Below are 20,043 nucleotides of genomic sequence, written 5' to 3' on the forward strand. Positions count from 1 at the left end.
CGCACGTTCAGACAAATACTTCGATGTTTTGCAAACATTAACAATATAATCATCTACAGCATCAGGACAGCACACAATTTTAACTAAATTATTAAAAGACAGCTTCAGCACCAACCTGTATTTTTAACTTGCTTCTATACACTCATATTTCTTTAAAATTGTAGCAAAGGCACATCTCACACAGTCAGAAGCTGGTATGCTCTCAGCCCAGAGTACTCGAGTGCTTGCCACTTGGGGTGAGACCATGCCTGCTCACCTGAAGCTCATTAAACCATTTTGGAACATACTTCGTGCCAGCAAAGGCACGGGTTGCAGCCCCAGCTGGTATCACAGGTGGAAGAAGCCCCTACAGCTGCTGTCCTGCTCCACCAACTTTCTAACATCCAAAATTTCTGTTCCTGATCTGTGTGCTGCCTTATTTGTTTCTTGGAGCCACTGGTTCTACACCTTATTTTATGCAGAGTGGCACCTGCTATGTGGGAAACGTACACACAATGTGCTCAGCTGGCCAAAGAAAAGTCTTGGTATTTTCTTCTTTACCCTACTTAATTTATACTGACACTTTTTTTTCCCCCCAGGAATATTGTTTCTAAACTTTGGAAATATTAAAAAAAATCAAGACCATTTATATATACATATTATATATATATATATACACACACGCTTCACGCAATCATGGAACAAAAATGAGATAAACTGATTTTGCAGACAAATATTTTTCTTTGTTATAAGACATCAGTGAACTGTCTGTCCAGAGCAGACAATGTTTTACTTTCTGACAATGTTTTAATTACTGACTGAAGGAGTGTAATTGTTAGTTAAATAATAACTAACTAAAAATAATTTCTAATTCTCTTTCATTCATATTCTGAGATTTGATATTTTAGTGAGTTTTTTCACCAATACATTTAATAGAAAAAACCTCTCAAGATGATAACTTCCTTTCTGCCCACCTCATTTCTACTTTCTGAAATGTTAAGGAGCTTGGAACACACACAGCACAGAAAACAAACTCCATTAAATATTACATCAAGTGATAGGAAAAACCAAGTCACAGAAAATAGTTATTACTTGAAATAAATGCTACTAATGACCAATTAATTTCTCTATTTGGAAAATTCTAAAGCCTACTTTATTACTGTCTAGTAATAAACTCATATTATTAATAGTAGCTTACAAATACTATAATTTGGAACTCTGCGAGTTCCAAATTGCTAAGAGTTTTGAGCCACGCAAATGCTAATTTCTTCTCTCATGTTTATAAAAGTTTTTATTTGGCACAACAGCAAAGTACCAACTACAAAAAGCACTACTAGTATTTGTGAGATTTTTTTTTTCTTGCTTGCTATTGAAGATGACAAAATTTATTTTCCTCTCTGAAGATCAAAAAGTGAGAAAAAAACATTTTTGATAACTGAGGAAAACAATTTTTCATACTGTATAGCCAGCATAGAAGTCCCACTATAAATTGAGAGAATCTCTTCTGCACTACAGAGTTTTCCTGACGTTAGGGAAAAGAACCTCTCAGCAGCTGCAGATCGAGATTTTGATCCCACTTGCAGTGGTAGAAACTCACAGCGAATCCACTGGGGTCTTTAATTCTGCTGGAATATCTTTATAGCAATGTTACAATCTGTGTTTGTTTTGGCCCAAGACATTCCATCCACTTGTATGGCTCCCTGCCAAAAGGCTGCCCGTAGCAAACCCGTCTGCGGCCAGGGAAGAATAAAGACCTTGGAGACATTTTTTAAGAGAGAAAGAAAAAGGACATAAAAAAACAATATCTGAAAGAAAACAAAACAAAAAGATAAAAACAAATAAATAACAGCCCCAAAACAACAACAAAAAACACATCCCAAATTATAAAAAGCTTTGCCACCTGGCAAACCACCACACCACCCTCTGAATATAACACAATCTGTATTCAGCTGCCTTCCTTTCCAACTCAGGCTTAAAAAAGATATTTTTTTTTAAATCACCTCTCACAAATTAGTTGAGGAGGATAGCTTCTTAAAATATATATCCTGAGGATCAGCCTGAAATTGTAAAGGAATACTTGGCAATGCTAGGCTGATGGTTGGACTTGATGAACTCAGAGGTCTTTTCCAACCTAAATGATTTTCTGATTCTACATAGAGCTACATATTTTGACACCTGCAGGAAGGTAACAGAGGGAAGGAAGGATGCACCATTGTTCTGATCCAGCATGTTTTCTTGTTTAGAGGGAGAAATCAGTATTATTTATATCCTAATTTTATTAATTTTTGTAGGAATGAATTTTACAGGAAAAGGAGCAATTTCAGATTAAACTGTGATCTATATTAGTTGTACGTGCACATAAATAAATAAATAAAACACAGAAAGCCATAGTAACAGGAAACATTAAACACATTATTTCATAGGTGTTGATGGCAAGCAGACTTTCCCATATTGGAAGCGTGGAGTTTAGGAGAGTAGTTAACATGAAGTGTTAATATCTGGTTAGAGCTCAGTTCTGACTTAGGGCTATCTCCTGGAGCTTGTGTCATGTACTTGGTTCCATTTTCTGTATGAAAAACTGAACATAGGTGTGTTCAGTGAACACCTACGTTCAGTTTTTCATACAGAAATCACTGGCACCAACAGCCCTTTTTTTGCATTAAACCACCCATTAATTTTTCCTCCCCTGATTATACGAAGGAACGGGTGGTTCCTCAACAGTTGTACCCATCAATCCCACCCTCTTTTTCTGTCCTCTCATTCCCATCAGCAGCAGCAACTTGGGATTGGTTACTCCCCGTAAAGGCTAGGGTAACAGCAGACTTTTGAAACACAGCCCCAAATCCATTTTCTGATCAGCAGCACTCACTACAGAGTCAGTAGCAGAAAAAAAGGTTTCTGGCAGAAGCACCAGGCACTAGGAAGATGCAGGGAGGCAACAGTGCTTTTCCCATGTGTTGGAGCCCTAAGTCATTCTTTGCATGTTAGCAGTCAGCTGTGGGATGACATAAAAAACATGTTTTGTCTATCAGCTTTTGTTTCTTCATGTGTGATTATTGAAGTAATACAACAACAACAAAAACCACCAGGTTTCTGATTAAAGCTCCTGCTCATGGAAGGCACGTACTCAAATGAGAGAAGTGAAACAAATTCCTGGTCATGAGACCTTTTAAGATGGAGTCCTCCATGATTTTACAGGGATCAATAGGAACAGGAAGAAACGGAAATACACCGGTACAGACGATGCCAGGATACTAAAGGGAACTACTGCCTTTCCAACAGAATTTCCCTCTCCTCTCTCTTCATCTTTCCTTATCTTCAAGGCCTGGTTTCCCCTGTTGATTCAGAGTTTTGAGATTCTAGGAACTTTGAGATAATGGAAACTTTATCACACTAAGTATTTAATTGATTTTTATCTGCAGTATCACGTACCGTGATCTCCACACAGGGGGAATTAACAGCAGACAATTCCATTCGCTGTTCCAGTTATCTATTATATTCCTTGCTCTTCTGCTTCATTCTTTTCACAGACTATTTATTACTCTGCTCAACACACAAAGCCCTTTCCCAGCTACTTCAGAGAAAGCTAACTGAACAAATACTGTTTAAGCCCCCAGAAGTCTGGTGAAAGCGTAGGTATAATGCTGGGTCTCATTATATGAAGATGAAAGGAGGAAGAACTCAGGGTTCAAATAATCGGTACCTTGAGACCAGTTCTTCCATTAAGACCTTACAGCAGCCACAGCTCCTTAATGAAAACTGTTAGGTGAGGAAAAAAATCGTTCTAACACTCCTGATTCTGGGTGAGAATCGCAGCCATTTTAGAGTAAAAGCATGATCTCCAAGACAGGATTGGATTGTGACAGGTTCCTGGCCTCTCTTATGGGCCACAACCTCACTGTCAATTGCTACTCATTAAAAGCATACAATCTTAATGCTTTCATCAAAAAGTCAGTCCTGGAATTTAAGATTCAAGCTAATTAAATATTACGTATTTAATAATTTTTTATTTTAACAATAATTTTATAGTTTTACATATGCCAAAGCTGTCTGTCTTTGTGGAATGCCTTAGCAAAAGTCCGGCATGCACCCAGGCTTATTGTACGGTTCATAAAAATTTGGAAGAAATGCCCGATTCTCTAACAAACCATTAAATCTCATTTCCATTGACACGTTGCTATCAGATTAAAACCCGTGAATACAAAGTAAAAAAAAAAAAAAAAAAAAAAAAACTATATATATATAAATATACACACATATTAAAGCTATTAAAGCTTCCTTAATAGTCAGGAATATTTCGCATGAGAAAGTAACCATACAAATTACACGCACTTTTCACTTGAATTGAGTGAACTGCAGCACACTATCAGGCAAAGAGCTCCAAGATATCTCAAATAATGTCTAGGAAAAATGGCAACTGCAGTTAGTCAATTTACTTCAATTGTAATCTTAATTTTCTTCTCAGTGAAGAACATTGAAACAACTCCATATAATTTATACTTAACTTGACAGCCCAAAACATGTGGTGATCCTTTTTCAAACCAGGACAGACCCTCCTGAGCAAGGGACGTTCAGTTCATGTTCTTTCTTAGAAAACCAGAAAGATCCCTTGAAAACGGGATCAGTCTGCATGTTCAGACCGAGATTTCTCCACAGGCATTCTGTGTTATTTCTGAGATTTTTGGAGCTTTAAGGAGTTTATTTTTAAGGTAGAGGTGCAGCAAATAATGCATTATTGAATTAGTGAATCGCAGAAATAGTCTTTTCAGAGCTGAACACTGAGGGGAAAAGAACTGGCTTCAACCACTTGTCTTTGATTAAATAACTCCTAATTTGCTGAGCCAGATTTCTTTGTTTTATTACTTATTCATTACGGAATATGTAACCAATCCTAACAAGAATTTCTAGTTATATATGTTAATAAGACTACTACCTATATTGACTTAAAGATCCCACAGAAAACAGAGATTTAACAGTTCGATCTAATGTATTAAAACATGAAATTCAGAAAGAGAAAAATAGAATATTGGTGCATATAGCTATGACATGATTCTACTTAAATATCACATGAAAAAAAGAAGAAAAAATATATTCAAGTATTAAAATATTCTTAAAACTAATATCCTTAAATATTTCAAAGAAAAATGTATAAATGCTTTCACTCCGATTAAGAAATAAGTGTACAGTGGCTGAATAACATTACTTTCAGATACAGTTCGAGGGTTCTCAATAACGTAAGCAAAACTGAATTATGCTAGCTCAAAAAATAAAAATCAGTGAGAAAACAGGGCGTAAGTCTCACTGTGCTTATCCCAGGAAAGGCAAAAAGCAGAGCTGGATGGTGTGCCCTCAACAATGGAAAAGAGAGAGGAGGTAAAGTGGTGACTTTTGATTATGAGAGAAACCCCACTCCATCTTTTTCTTATGTAGATAGATATTTATACGCACAAAAAGAATAAACTAATTAACAGGTCCAATGTGACTGTTCTTTATTTTACATTTCCTGCATACAACTCAAAAGAAAATGAATTACTTAATTTCACATCTTAATGTATAGTACTTATGGTTTTAATTAATCCCCTATTTTTTCTTTAGCATTCACAATACTTTTACTTTTTAAAGGTTGCTCATGAACGTTGCACTTGGCAATGAATCTAGATAAAATTTACATGGAGGAGAGTAAAAATATGGTGGGGGAGGAAGAAAAGTCACCCAGTCTGGGGTCTACTAAACTTGGCAGACCTTTTCATTGCAAGAGTATAATAGAGGCATTTCATCATTTTATTAAGTGATAAATAGATAGATTTTGACTTCAGCATGAATCCCCATTAAGAGGTCAATGTTGGCATAAAACCATACAGTATCCTTCATGAAAAGTGATGGGCTTGCTGAAGTTGTGGTTAAATTCAGGAATAACGTAACCATCTTCATGCACAACACATGACTCAATAGTTTTAAAGCAGTTCCATAGGCAAGGTCTTGAAGAGGTACAGAGATAGATATCTTCAAATATTGATGTGTCACACAGTAAATAGTTAGATTTATTATTAAAAACAAAATAAAATAAAATACCCCCTCCAAAAAAAAAAATCACCTAAAAGTATAGAAAACCTCTTTTGAAACAGCAGATATTTATTTTGTAGATGTCACCGCTGCATATATCCTATTTGACAGCAGACAGAAGGACCAAATTCTACTCGCAATTACTTAAGAATGAGATAAACAAGAACTTGCACCAGCAAAATGGAGCTCAATTTCAATTACGACAGGTTTCTAAGGGGTGTGCAACAGTAATTCTAGTTATGTAGGTGTAGTTGTCATACCAAAATAAAAATAAATTTCTAAGAATGCATTGAGAGAAAGCTGTGCTCAGTTAGTTCCAAACCTAAGCCCATGGGAGAAACATTCAAAGGAGATGAAAACAGACTTTAAAAGCAGAGTTTCTTTCTGTTCCTGAAACGCATATGTTGTCTGCTTCTGGTAGCTAACACTTCAAGCAGCACTCAGCAGATTCAACTAAATTGGCTGTGAATGGGCAGAAAGATCTGTTGTACAGAAAACATTTCGCCTCACAGTTTTCTAGACTTTGAAGCAGGAACTGTTGCAGCCAGCTAATCTGAACGGGGCTCCCATGCCTCACTCCCCCACTCTTCCTCTCAAACTGGTTTTCCAACAGATCAAAGCATTCCCAGCTTAAAGAGTTAACTTGTCTACAGTTTTTAAATGCAAATAAACAAGTACTTGGATAACTAGTATACCTAAATACAGACGATTGGCTGTTGCTAAGCAGATACCCCCACAAAAAAAAAAAAAACAATATCCAGAATCATACAGAGTAAAAAGCCAATGGAATCAATGATGATTGTGCTCATTTACAAACATTATGACAAAAAAAAAAAAAAAAAATGTAATAACAAACTTGTCAATACTCCCAATACCCCTGCACACATCTTAGAATACTTAGACACTACTTCTTCTACTGAAATTCTTTATAAGGCAAGGCCAAAACTATTGCATGTGAAATAAAAGTCTGATGTTTACTCTTGTATGACTGTTCACTTAAAGAACACCAACTGACATAGCTGCCAAAAATACCCCCAGGAAATTAGTCTAATTGGCTTCGGTCTAAATTATTTTGGAATATTTCTAAGTTGGAATCTTTTAAATAATACTTCCACTTTTTTTTATCGATTAAATAATTACCCAACATATGTATGGACCTTAAGCTTGAATATGGAGCTCAGTGCAATATTTAAACAAAAACTTTGACCTGATTGCTTTTAAGAAGTCATCATCATGCAATTAACTAAATCTTACTAATATGCATCTTGGAAATTCGTCATTGTGCCCCAACACTTTATTACATTCAAGAGACAAAATTACACCAAACTATGTTTTAAGAAATTGTGCTAAAGGTGTCTTATCTATCTCATTTACAGCAAGGAAAAGAGACAGCACTAGGTTTTTATACCCATGTGCCAGGACAGAAGGAATTCCGAGTCCAAAGGAATGGCAACCTTGGATCCACTAATTTCAAAGTGTTGAGATTTTACAGAAAAGAAGTATAAACTCTTATCAGATACACAGACTGAAGCACAGCAAGGATAGGTGGGAAAATATAGAGCAGATCCCAGAAACTGTGACTCTCGGTCTTCCACATTAAAGGAGAAAATGCCACTTGTGTGTGTATAGATGCTTACACACACAAATAGTTAATGTTCAGTTATAGATATTATAAACGTTCATTTATTTTTTAATTCAAAATGTGAATACCCTCCCCCCAATTTTCCCAATTAATTTTTAATACTAAAAAAAATGTAGTGTTTTTTTTTTTTTTTTTTCCCCAATTCCTAACCCCCTTGCCTCTCTTTTTCTATTGTTCCAGTGGACAGCATTGAAAAGCAACAGACAATAGGTCCACAGATATAGAAATAAAAAGTTACTGAAAAAAATAAGTTTTAATCTATGTTTTTTGTGATTACACTTGGAACTTTCAACAGTATTTCCTTGCACTTAATTTCCCTTTTTAATTTCACACATGGAAGATATTATTTGGCACTTGAACAGGCCCCCTGTATTTTTGAGTTCTTACCCTGGAGAGATGAACGGATAAACTCCCATCTCTCCTGCTCTTGATGCTTGGCTGGGGACAGTTTTCAGCAGCAAGTTAGAAGGCAACAGCACATCAGTCGACACTGCAAGAATTAGTCTCAGAATGAAAATCTTCCTTTTTTTTTTTTCCTCTCCCATCAAGTACTAAAATGTTTTCAGGTTTTCAACAAATCAGTAAGTATTTCATTTTGCCATCTTTGGGAAAAAAAAAAAAAAAAAAAAAAAAAAAAAAAAAAAAACACTAAAGAGAGGCATGGGACCAATGGTTCCTTACCAGAGTTTACTGCAATTATGACTTTCATATCGGGTAAGTGACTGTAGCTCAACTATACCCTGTATCTAATGTCTCCACGTTGAACTGCATTCTGCTTCTCTTACATGACAGGTAAGGTGTTTTTACTATCCTGCAACAGATCTCTCAAAGTCCTAACTAAGTCCTTTTCAAACTGTTCACCTTAACACAGAGCACTGCAATATTCACTGGAACAGCAGACTGTGTGAAAACCAATCTGCAGCTTTGGGGTTAGGGCACTCAGCTGGCAGGGGCAAGCCCTGAATGCCGATACCTTTTGAAATGAGCATTTAATTCTTCACACAAAATTGAACAGCTGCACTGAGAGAGGGAGAAAACTCCCGCCAAATGTGTTAGAGCACTTCCCAGTGATGATTAGAGGCAAATCATTCTAGCAAAAGCACCAGACCAATGCAGCCAAATCCAGCAGCTGAAGGTATTTTCTGCTGCACTGAAGAAGAATGGTAAACCACACCCTGAAAAGAGGATTAATAAAATGGCAGATAACAATTACAAAGCTGATTAAAGATTTGGGTTTAAATCTCTATTATATTCTACTGTTTCTCTTTTATTCAAAGTGTGACTGAGACTTTTTTTTTAAACAATAAATCTGAATTTCTATATGCAGGCTTTTTCAAGTTATGAAGAACCTAAAATAACAATGATTGAAGTTTTCATTTTACCTATTTATCTACTCTTTCCTTTTACTACTACACTAATCCATAATGCTTTAAAATAGATGGCTTAGGTTTTCCTCATTTAAATTATTAGTTAATTAATTAGAAAATTAAAATTGTCTTTTTCTTTTGCCAAAAATAACATCTCTTTTATTTCAGCACCCATGCTGGTGTAAATTAGGCAAGAGAAGGTACTCTGTTTCCCTAAAATCAACATCAAATACAATCATGTTGAGCTTTTGACCATAGCTCAAAAAATGTTTGTGCCCAAGTCAATATTCTTACAAATAAAGGTCAGGTATGTCAGATACTAGATTTTTAGTAGAACAGCGTCCAAGAGGTGGTGTCTAATTTTTCTGGCGGCAGAGCCATTCACAGACAGAAATGGAAACAAAATCCATTTCCCAGAGCTCAGGATACAATTTAGGAATCGCGTCCTTAATTAATTTGCTTAATCCTTTCTTGAACCCATTGACTCTTTTGGTCTCTACAGTGTCATGTTGCAAAGACTTACAATGGGATTGAATTCATTGCCTGGGATTTTGCTAGTGTCTTTTGTTTCACTGACCATGCTCTCAAAACACAAATTATGTATGTATGATAAATTGTTTTGAAATACTGTCTTTGTATAATGTTCCCTTGGCAATTTTGGTTCGGAGTTATAATACCAAAATCAATATTTAACCTAGTCACAAAAAAAAAAAAAAAAATGAAAACAATGAATCATTTTAAAATTCTCTCAACTGCCATGAACATCTAAGGGAAATAATTGAAAAACTAAAAGTTATTTGAAACACTCTTGAGAAAATGAAATACCAGTAAGTGTACAACAACCTTCAGCTAATTAAGGCACCACATGATTTTACAACATACATAATGGATGGCAGCATATACAGTTTACTGAGCCCTATCGATAAAGCCATCAACATTTTTCACTCAGACAAGGTTTCATGTTCCCACTAAACAGCGAGCTAAACACACTAAATCTTCCTCTCTACAATGCAATCATAGCCATCAGCACAATTCTAAGGCTACATCCTTCCCTAATGCCAGCTGTGTACTATAGAGAACCTGTCCACTTGTTTGTTTTTCTATTTAAAGCAAGAAACAGAAGTCTTGTGTCCTGGCAGCAAACACACAAGAAACCATTTGTTAGCTTGTGCGGTTTAACACGCATTATGGACCCTTTGCTCTGTACTTCCCGAAACTACATTCTGATCCATCCATCAACATTCATCACAGGTCAGTACCACAAAAAGCTATTCAGGAAAGGTAGATCACGCGAGGATTTTTTCCTCCCATTATCTAAAATGAAGTTAGAAGCATCTTTTTCATTTCTAGCTCTTCCTCCTCCCCACTCTCCACCACAAATCTAGACAGATGCACACACGCTCTGCCTCTTTACCCCTTTCTGTAACACCCAGGAGTGGGCTTTTCACTCATTTTCACACAGAGTGGGTAAAGCTGTCAAACTTTCTGTAGTGAACAGCTTGATGGAACCAGAGTCAGAACAAAGCCAAATGTGTGCAACCACTTTAAATAGATCTCTCTCCATCATGCCATTGGATTAAAAAATAATAATTATTATAAAGCTCTGAGAGGATGGAAGGACAATCCAAAGGTGCCAGTGGAGAGAAATTTTGCAATTTTTGTGGAAAATGGCTGCAGGAGATTTCACTGGGGCTTCTCATTACAACTGCAAACAGAGGTTACCTTTTTGTTGGTACCCAGTTCCTGACAGCAGCTGATTCAGACGCAGCTGTTGTGCTGAAGAGGTTCCCTAGCTATTTTCCAGTGCATGAATTAACTCAGACTGCACTGATGAAATCTGAAGACTACTAGCTCCTGTAGCAATGAGTTGTTGAATAAGATGTTTTCCAGTAAAAACAAAGCAAAAATTGACTAATCTCATATTAGTGACTAATCTCAGATTCAACAGTCAGTTTTACAATCTTAAGCAAATGAGCTCTCTGTTGAAGAGACAAAGATTAGATGTTTTAGGGTTGCTTTTGGGGGGCTGTGGTGCAGTGGGGGGTACTGAATGGAGTATGATGAAGAGCACCCCACTACCATACCACATTGTACTCTATTGAGTATGATGAAAAGGTAGTAAGGAAAAGTAATGATACTGAGTGACTTACTATGGATCCTCAGGTAAGACAAGATCTAAAATACCTAAAAGTCAGAGACTGCAGATGATAAATAGGAAAGAAAAAGAACATGCAGAGGCAAATTATCCTCACTAGAGTATATGCCAATACTATAAAGAGGCAAACTCACTGGAGGCAATGCAACTTAAAAGTACCAGCAAAAAGTCCGCTTGTTCTTGGGTTTAAAAATCCCTTGGGATCCTCAAGAAGTTTTGTTAAGGGCAGAGGACTCAAAAAAAAGAAAGACAAAGTTTGAGAGTATGTTCCAAAGAACAGCCAAGTACAAAAATGAAGTTAAAACAAAATCTGTAACCACCTAGAAAATTTTATATGCCCTGTAGCGAAGACTGTAAGTTTTTTTGAGCAAAAGCTCCTACAAATTGGGACTTCTGTTCTGGAAGTCACAGGATAAAGAGAAGAGCCAGAAAAACAACTAGCATTAGCTATTACAAAAGAGAAAGCTATATTTAAGCTTGAACTGTCCTAGAAATAAAATGGTTAAGAGAAACAGTGCAGTCATGTGAAGGGGAAAAGGGTTTATTATACCAGAAGTGTTTTAAGTCACTGAGAGTATTTCCATGCAAATATGAGCAGCTAATGTAGGAAAGCACAAACCTCAGATAATCCTCCAAAAAAGGACTTGCACACTTTTAATTTTTAAATAAAAATACCAGTAAATTTGTATCAATGGCTGAAGTACCACTACTTCCTTAGATACAAAATTCAGTAACTGTGACTTTAGTGTGAGGTTTTAGGTTTTCATTTTTTGATATTCACCAAGAATTCATTCTTAAATTACACAGAGGACAGCTTGGCTATTGGAAATGATTTGTCCCTTAAGGACATGAAATATGATAAACCGAAATGTACAGGTCATCAGTCCTCAGTCCAGAGATCCTGTGAACATGCAGCAATCAGTTTTAAAACTCATTATATGCTTCCAGTGTGTTCTTTGAAGGAAAAACACCTTACAATGAAGTCTTTTCTAAAACCGAACTTTTATATATCTGATGGCTGATACTGAGCCACAGTAGTTCACAAAATTCAAGTTTCAAAAAGAACTGCCAAGACCATTTATAGCCATCTTTCACAGGACTCACACAATGAAAGAGGCAAAGGCATACAAAGGAAGACATATTTTTTCTTTCATTTTCTTTTTTTCCCCTTTCTTAGTTATTATGTTTAGGAAATGTCAAATCCACGAGGAAAATCTATGAAATACTTGAGCTTTCGATTGATGTTTTTTTTTTTTTGGATGGAAACACAGAGAGGACTATTGTTTTATGTTATTAGCTCTACTAACGCTTTCATTATAATTGTAAAAAATCAAACACATGTAATTTGTCAAATACCGAGAGGACTGTCATTACGCTGATGATCTTAATTTGCATTGTTAAAAAGCAATTGTTATTTCCTTAGTAAAAATAGGAAAATTGTATCTGGCAAAACATTTCTACCCCTGCAAGAGAGCAATGGATCATTTCCAGCAATGTAAAGCAAAGTTGGATATTCCACTAGCACAGCAAAGCAGCTATGCATCACTTAGAGTTCATGGTCAAAAAGAAACCTGTGTACAACTCTGTGAGTAACAATCTAATGTGTGACTTTATCAAGCACCTCATTTAGTTTTATGAGCCACTTTGTGGTAGTTTGAACAAGGACAGAAAAGGAAAGTTATCCAAAGGCTGAATTACAAAGCAATAATAAGAAAGAAGCTGTAGTATTTTGATGGAAAACAGATATCACCACGAAATTAGTAATACTGAGGCAAAGCATTGCAAAACTACACCAAGTTAAACCAACACCGCGAAAGCTGGAAGCTGTATTTAATGGAATAACGATGGCATTTCTTAAGCTATCTTCACAGAATCACAGAATATTAGGGGTTGGAAGGGACCTTGAAAGATGATCTAGTCCAATCCCCTGCTGGAGCAGGAACACCTAGATCAGGTCACACAGGAATGCATCCAGGAGGGTTTTGAAATATTCTACACGTAGGCTCACCAGGGCTGAGTAGAGGGGGAGGAGATCCTCTCTTGACCTACTAACCACAGCCCTTCTAATACACCCCAGGATGCCATTGGCCTCCTTGGCCACAAGAGCACTGTGCTGGTCCAAGGTCATCACATAGTCATTTTCCCAGCAGCTAACTCATTTGCATGGTGTGAAAATTTCTTAATGGGCAAGATACTTATAAATTTCAGTTTCAAAACAAAATCTATCATTACTAGAGACATTCAAAAACAATCAATAGAGAAAATTCATATTTTGCATCTATTCTGAGTGATTCCCCTCACTGACTGCATTGTCAGGTATAATATTTTAAAGTTGGGGGGGGGAGGGAGGAACCAACTCCAAGCAATGTTTTTTTCTTCAATAAGCGGTTTTCAACCTTAATTAGAAGCAGTGTTCACCTGCCCCAGGGACAAATTTCTGGCAACACTAGCCATCACGTGCATAGTTCCACTGAAACCAGGAGTGCTACGTTAGATGAGAAATGCTTGCAGAACTGGGCCCCAGGCAGTAAATATCAGCCTGAATGTAAGATGAATGAATGACATAGCATGGAAGAACAGTTCAGTCCCACATCATGGACGCATATCTGAAAATAAGTGCAACTCCGGGAGATATTTCCAAGAGCCTTTTGGAACAGAAACTCTTGTTACCCTATGCATGACCAAATGCATAACACTGCGTATCAGGCGAACCAGTGCGTGTCCTTTTCTCTCCTTCAAAGCAAAACCCTGAGGAGGTAATTCTTACAAACTGCTGATGGATTAAAAAACTAGTTGTTTTATTCTTGGCTTACCTAGCATTTTAGTAAACCAGGTTCCCAGGTTCTGCTCGGGCTTACAATTAGAGGCAATTCTAGTGTGTATACAGGCTCTCGTTTACCTAGCAAACTCTAAGCAACCTCCCTCCCTTGCTTATTGCCCTTCTTCTCCTTCCAGTTCTAAAAAAAAATTCAGCTTATTTATGTTAACATATAAGTATGAGAGAATCCACCTTGACTGTAAATTCAAAATGAAGTTGCTGTGCTGCTTATTTAGGAATATAATAGTATTTTTTAAGTTCAGTTTTCAGTCTCAGTCACTCAGTGAGGATGTGAATACATGGTGCTATTTGACAAAATCCATTTCCAAAGTAGAATCATTTCTAAAAATATTCACCGCTTATGGTGGCATCTCCAGATAACCATCACAGACCAGCATAGTAACACTAGTGTTCAGTATTAATGCTTTGTTTGAAGTTTCCTTTTTTTTCCCTGATTCCAATAATGTGAAAAGAGCAGTACAGTACATTACCCACAGCATCTGAAAAACACAAGCTTATGAAGCCCAAGTAGCAAATATTACATTATTCCTTCTTTCATTCCTTCTAAATGAAAGCCCAGTAACACAAAACCAGTGATAATGTAATTCAGATACCATAAACTGACCAATGAAATTTTATAATGATGTTAAATTGTTTTTCTGAGAGATACGGAACATTGCTTTTACATTTTTTTCCCTCCCTTAATCCTAAGGAAATGAGGATTATAACTTCATGCTGTTTATCTCTTCCAATAGCTTTGGAACACATTACTCAGTTTTAACAAAATTTGACAGAGGGATATGGCCTCAAAGATATTGTGTTCCCGCAAGTTTTGTGACACTAAACAGATGGGAAGAGGAGAGAGATCTTTATGTAATCACATTACATATCCCACTGAGAGAAAGGCTTCAGAGTATACATGTGCTTTGTTAAACTGTAGTATTTCCAGGAAATACAACTTATGCCACAACCAGGGAAAAAAACTTCAGACGAAGCATATGAACAGACAGAAAGCATGCACAGAAAGGAAAACGGCTCCTCGTTCTGGCACTTATGAAGTTACTTGTTATGAAGGAGAGGCAGCAGTGGAAAAATCATGCTTAGTTGTTATCTCCTACCTGACTTCGGAGATTTCTACTTCCTAGGAAGCCTGATGACTTCAGTGGCAGAGATAACGCTGACAGGTTACACTTCATGACCCATTGGTGCTGTTCTTCAACATCACTGTTGTAAACGGAGATCAGAGCATGACTCTTACTCATTTTGGATTCATATATAATCTCTGAATATGTGGTTAGTTGGGAGGTTTGGGTTTTTTTTTTTTTACAACACATAACCGTATTCTTACATCTTTCTTATTGTTTTTCTTTAATACTAGGACTTCAGCAACTTATGATTATTTGCAGGGTTTACAGTATACTGCAAGTGTCAACTCTATACCTTCACCCTTCTTTTTCTGATGTTACTAATAATGCTAGTCACAATTTCTGTGAAGCTATTCTAATACGTGCTATTTTTAAACAAACACGTAGGAGTCAATATGCCAGTGGAAAGCACAAGGAGCAACGCATTTCAGGCATACCCTGTTCCACTGTAGGGAACTATTTCATGACCATGGGGGGCTCATAGCTGCCATTAGCTACCTACTGCAATTTATTTGAAAAAAAAGTCAACCTAAAACATTTCATTTCAGCATTAGGCTATGGAAGGTTGGATGATACGTATGCCAAGGCCAGCATACAGCTGAATCTCTGCAGGATTACACAATCAGATTTGGAGGGAACAAAATTTCCTAACACTTTATTATTTTTGCTTGCAAGTAAGCTGCATCTATTCCATTTTTTTTTTTTTTTTGACTTGCCCTGAATGCACCAAGATATAAAATCACCTCCTGCTTATTTGAGCTTTGCTGCATCTTTCTTGTCAACTGTAATTTGAAAGCAAACTAACTGAAAATAACCAAAAACTGAAAAAAGATGTATAAAAACAGACCTTAAAATTGCATTTAAAATAAGTACTGATATTCTCAAATTCAAACATGTTTATATTATAAGAGAGAGTTTTCTTGCATAGCCAGGCAGTATTAAGATAATTAACTATCTAGATTTTTCCTTTAACTACTCCACTGAATCAGGAAGCTGCCACAGCAGTGTTAAAGGAAATGTCTCCCACTTTGCACAAAGGGGAGGATGTTGATAATTATTTGTTGATTATTAGTAGTTTATATGCTTTGCAAATTTCATCAAAGCTTCTTCTACACAAGTTTACTTCTAAATGAGAAGCTCTATCATCTACATTGGTGTAACTCCCTGTGAGAAAAGTAGTTTTCTGCAGTTTAGCTGAGACTTTTCACATGCTAGATAATCAAAGCTAAACCATAAATAGCATTCTTAATAGTGTCTGCATGAGGAACGACAGTAAACAGTTACAAGACTCCAAATTCATATCGTAGGTCATAGCTTTGTAGGCAAGATTAGGAGGGAGTATCACCTAGGAAACAGACAAAAAATATAAAGCGTTTTGGGGACAGCCTGGAGAAGAAGACTGCTTAAAATTTGATTCTATTGAGTTAGACTAATAAAGTTCAATATTACTAATGACTTTCATATTGCATACAGGGAGATTATTTTCATATGCTTCTGAACTCTCTTTCTCTTAATATTAGGCGTCTCTCAAAATTCAAATGTGCCTCAAAAACTTCTGGGAAAATGTGCCAATGTTCTTCAAATCCAATTTCATTCAAGTGTGTTGAAGTGCGCTTCATCTTTGAATAATCTGTTAAGGATTTTAAACTGTGTTTTCATTCTTTTCTTTCCAGTCAATGATAATTAAAAATGACTGATTACAGAATCAAGATGGCAAAAAAACATCTTATGGCTTAAAGGTGAAAAGCTAACTTTAGGAACTGGAAGTACAGGAGCTGAAAAAAACAAAACCAAGAAGAGTATTTTTGAATACTTACTAAAATCTGCATTTCTTAATGAATGCCATCAGACAGCTTCTACAAATATTGCTATACTACATACAGGATGAGTTACCTAAGTATAATGAGATGTGCAAGTTCATTTTAAACTATTTAATCTAAACACCATTTACAGATTCATTATACAGCTCAACCTTAGTTAAGTTTTCCTGCTGCAAAGCACCTCGCTTGGTGAGGATTCTGCTTGCCATATGAGTATGAGGTTTGTCTTACACCCTTCTGGACTGAGCACCTCCTCTCCCTTCCACTCATTGTGTTTAACATCTACGGCATTTAGAAAAGCTGTAGAACAGTAGTTCAGCATGATTCATATTCTGCCTTTGAAATGCAGAATTCTGAACATTTAATATATGGGAAGCATATACAGTGAATGAAAAAAACAGACTGGCTTCATTTTCAGTTGAACGGCTACTCTTCTTTCTATTCTGGCTAGAAAATTTAACTCTTATCAGGGAATATGTCTTTCTCTTTTAACACTCAAACTCTTGTGTGTCATCTTACCTGCTCTTGTCTGAAGGTTTTGCATACTAAAGATTCTGTAGGTCTCAGTCTTCAACCTCTCTCATAACTAAAGGCATATCTTTGAAAGATAGCTTTATAAATGCTCTCAGTTGGGTAGTCTCTCCTCAGGATTAATGTTGTTTCAAAAGCAACTGCAGCACTTCTGCCAGCAGAAGACAAATTTGCTCTCTATTTTGAGCGTCAGATAAATCTTAAACACAGCTGAAGGCATTCAAGCCATCAAATGAGAGCACATACAGCACTTGCATAATATCTATCAGCATATGGCTAGCAGAGCCTGCTTAGGTCATGAGGGTGGTTCTTCACAAAGTGAATGAGCACAGTTTGTTCGGATTTTTAGGCCTGTTTAAAAAAAGCTCTGTTTCAGTTCCGGGACTAGTTATTTTCCTGTGTGAAGTCCTGGCAGCATACCATTTTCTTAGAAGCTCTAATTTGGAACAGTGTTTTTTCCCTGTGTTGGGAAAATCTGAAAGGCTTTGGGAATTTATTGAAGATTATATGTGCACTTAAAAAAAATCAGGCAATTATTTCAACTGCCTGAGCTGCCTGAGTCTGAACCACTTGTTCTTAGCTTTCACAAAAACAAGCGATAGGTATGTTTGTAAACTGTTTTTAAGAACAGGTATCTCTTACTAGTTGCTACTTTTTTACGAAGCCTTTTTCTTTCTCATGTTCTGTTCAGGAAATAAATTTGTAATTTATTTTTCCATAACCATATCCTTTCCTGAAACTGTAAATGTGAAAAACACACTTATTTGCTTTGCTATACAAGCTGTTTATTCCTAGATACTTCTAAAACATACGTTTGCACACTTTTGTCTTCCCTTATAATCTGAATTCAGCCTACAGCTTTCTAAGCAAAATAGCCTGTAAAAGAAATACTGAACCAAAAAGAACTTACTGTTTTCAGAGTAAGTGGTAGTACTTTACAGTTTGAAGAGGAAGGAAGATACTGTTTGCTTTCTACTGTAAAACAATAATTACTGGCAAAAACTCTGCTTGGAGGCAGGAAAGGGATATATACTTGTAAGCAGTACTTAAATCAGGAATGTGGTTTTGGATGCTACCTAGCTGATTGCTTTGAATTCCACTGCCTCTTCTCAGTGAGGAGCTCGAGGTTTCTAGTAGCTGTGACTACTGGAAAGAACAGACAGGCAGAAGGGAGGGACTGAGCTATATCCAAATGCACTGCTGAACTAATGCCCTCAGCCTTGCACTGTAGCAAGAGCCTGGCTTGGGACAGGTAGAAATTACTAGTAGCAGTTTGTTTTATTTTAGCAGAAGGCAGCAAGGAACATAAGCGGATATAATTAGTTCAGAGAATTCTGTGAGAGTCTTGGATCTTTCTCCAGTATTTCAAAACCCCAGTGTCTTTCAGAATTCAAGCCTGTGCAGAAACACATTAAGAAACAGGCCACAGTACAGGCAATTTATGTGTTGGCAAGCCAGACAAATAATTATGGCAAGTCTAGCCTTTGAAAGTATGCCAACCTTCCAATTCTAAAATTGAGAAAGGAAAACTATTTTAATGTTTAGAATGTTATTATGCTTGTCTCTGGGAAAAAATAAATACATAAGTCAATTCCTGCTTAGTAAGTCTGGTTTTGCATGGATTTGGAATAATACCTTTGATTTTGTCTGATTCAAACCATGGGACTGCAGGAAAATACTATCATCAACACTGCGGTTACGGTCTTACATTCTTCCATCAATTTTCTAGCTCTCTCCCAAAACATTTTCCTAACTATTGATTTCCCAGCCTACCTTGTTGCCTCAGGAACAGCTTAGCCTTTTGATGCAGGATGCAGTCCATCCAGCTGTAATTAAAAGAAACAAGCATTTGAGGAAACATGGAGTGTTTAGTTAGTGCAAGATGACAGGCAACTCCTTCCCAATGAAAATTTGTGGTTCTTTCATGAACCTGAAGACTTGTTGCCTGGATTACTGCCACAAACTAAGACATCTCAAATTGTTGGAGGCTTTTCTGACAATATACAGACAATTTTGTAGTATAAATCTTTGTATTTAAATCACTGTCCTAGTTACTGAGCATGCTGCAAGTCTCATGCTACTTCTGCGGGACATCTCTCAGGTGATAGGGATAGCTCCTGCACAATGGTATGTTTTCCATAGATACAATTCCTACAGCTCCAACTTTTCATAATTTACATATGCTATTTCCTGACCAGATATTTCTGTACACCTGTTTTAGAAAAGAGATATTTTTGCTTCTTGAAAACAAAGCATTTCTTAAAGGAATGAAGATGCAAAAACAATTCTTTCTTGTTTAAATCACACATCACACCATATGTACTTCAAATAGTTCTGGATTACTGCAGAAACTTCCCTTCTTGTGGGTTGGGTACTCCCCCCCAAAATCCTGTTTTTATATGTGTACTCTGCAAGGCTATACATTATAGAAATTCTCAGGCTGCTCAAATCTGGGAGAAGAATGAGAAAAATGAACAAACAAAAACCCACCACTGTCGTACCAAGCTAAGCAGACAAGCTTAC

The 20,043-nt window shown here is 36.6% G+C and overlaps 1 protein-coding gene across 5 annotated transcripts in view; it reads right to left on the reverse strand.

Moving 5' to 3' along the window:
- SPON1 (spondin 1) overlaps positions 1-20,043 on the reverse strand; it is a 398,866-nt gene that overhangs the window by 314,565 nt on the left and 64,258 nt on the right. For all 5 annotated transcript variants that reach the window (XM_084521957.1, XM_084521961.1, XM_084521956.1 and 2 more), the window contains 2 exons: positions 19,294-19,346; positions 15,143-15,248 (listed from right to left, as the gene is read on the reverse strand). The gene's annotated coding sequence lies outside the window, so the exon portion shown is untranslated. The remainder of the gene's footprint in view (positions 1-15,142; positions 15,249-19,293; positions 19,347-20,043) is intronic.

The sequence above is a fragment of the Aythya ferina genome (genome assembly GCF_964211825.1).
Source record: "Aythya ferina genome assembly, chromosome: 5".
Classification (NCBI taxonomy): Eukaryota; Metazoa; Chordata; class Aves; order Anseriformes; family Anatidae; genus Aythya; species Aythya ferina.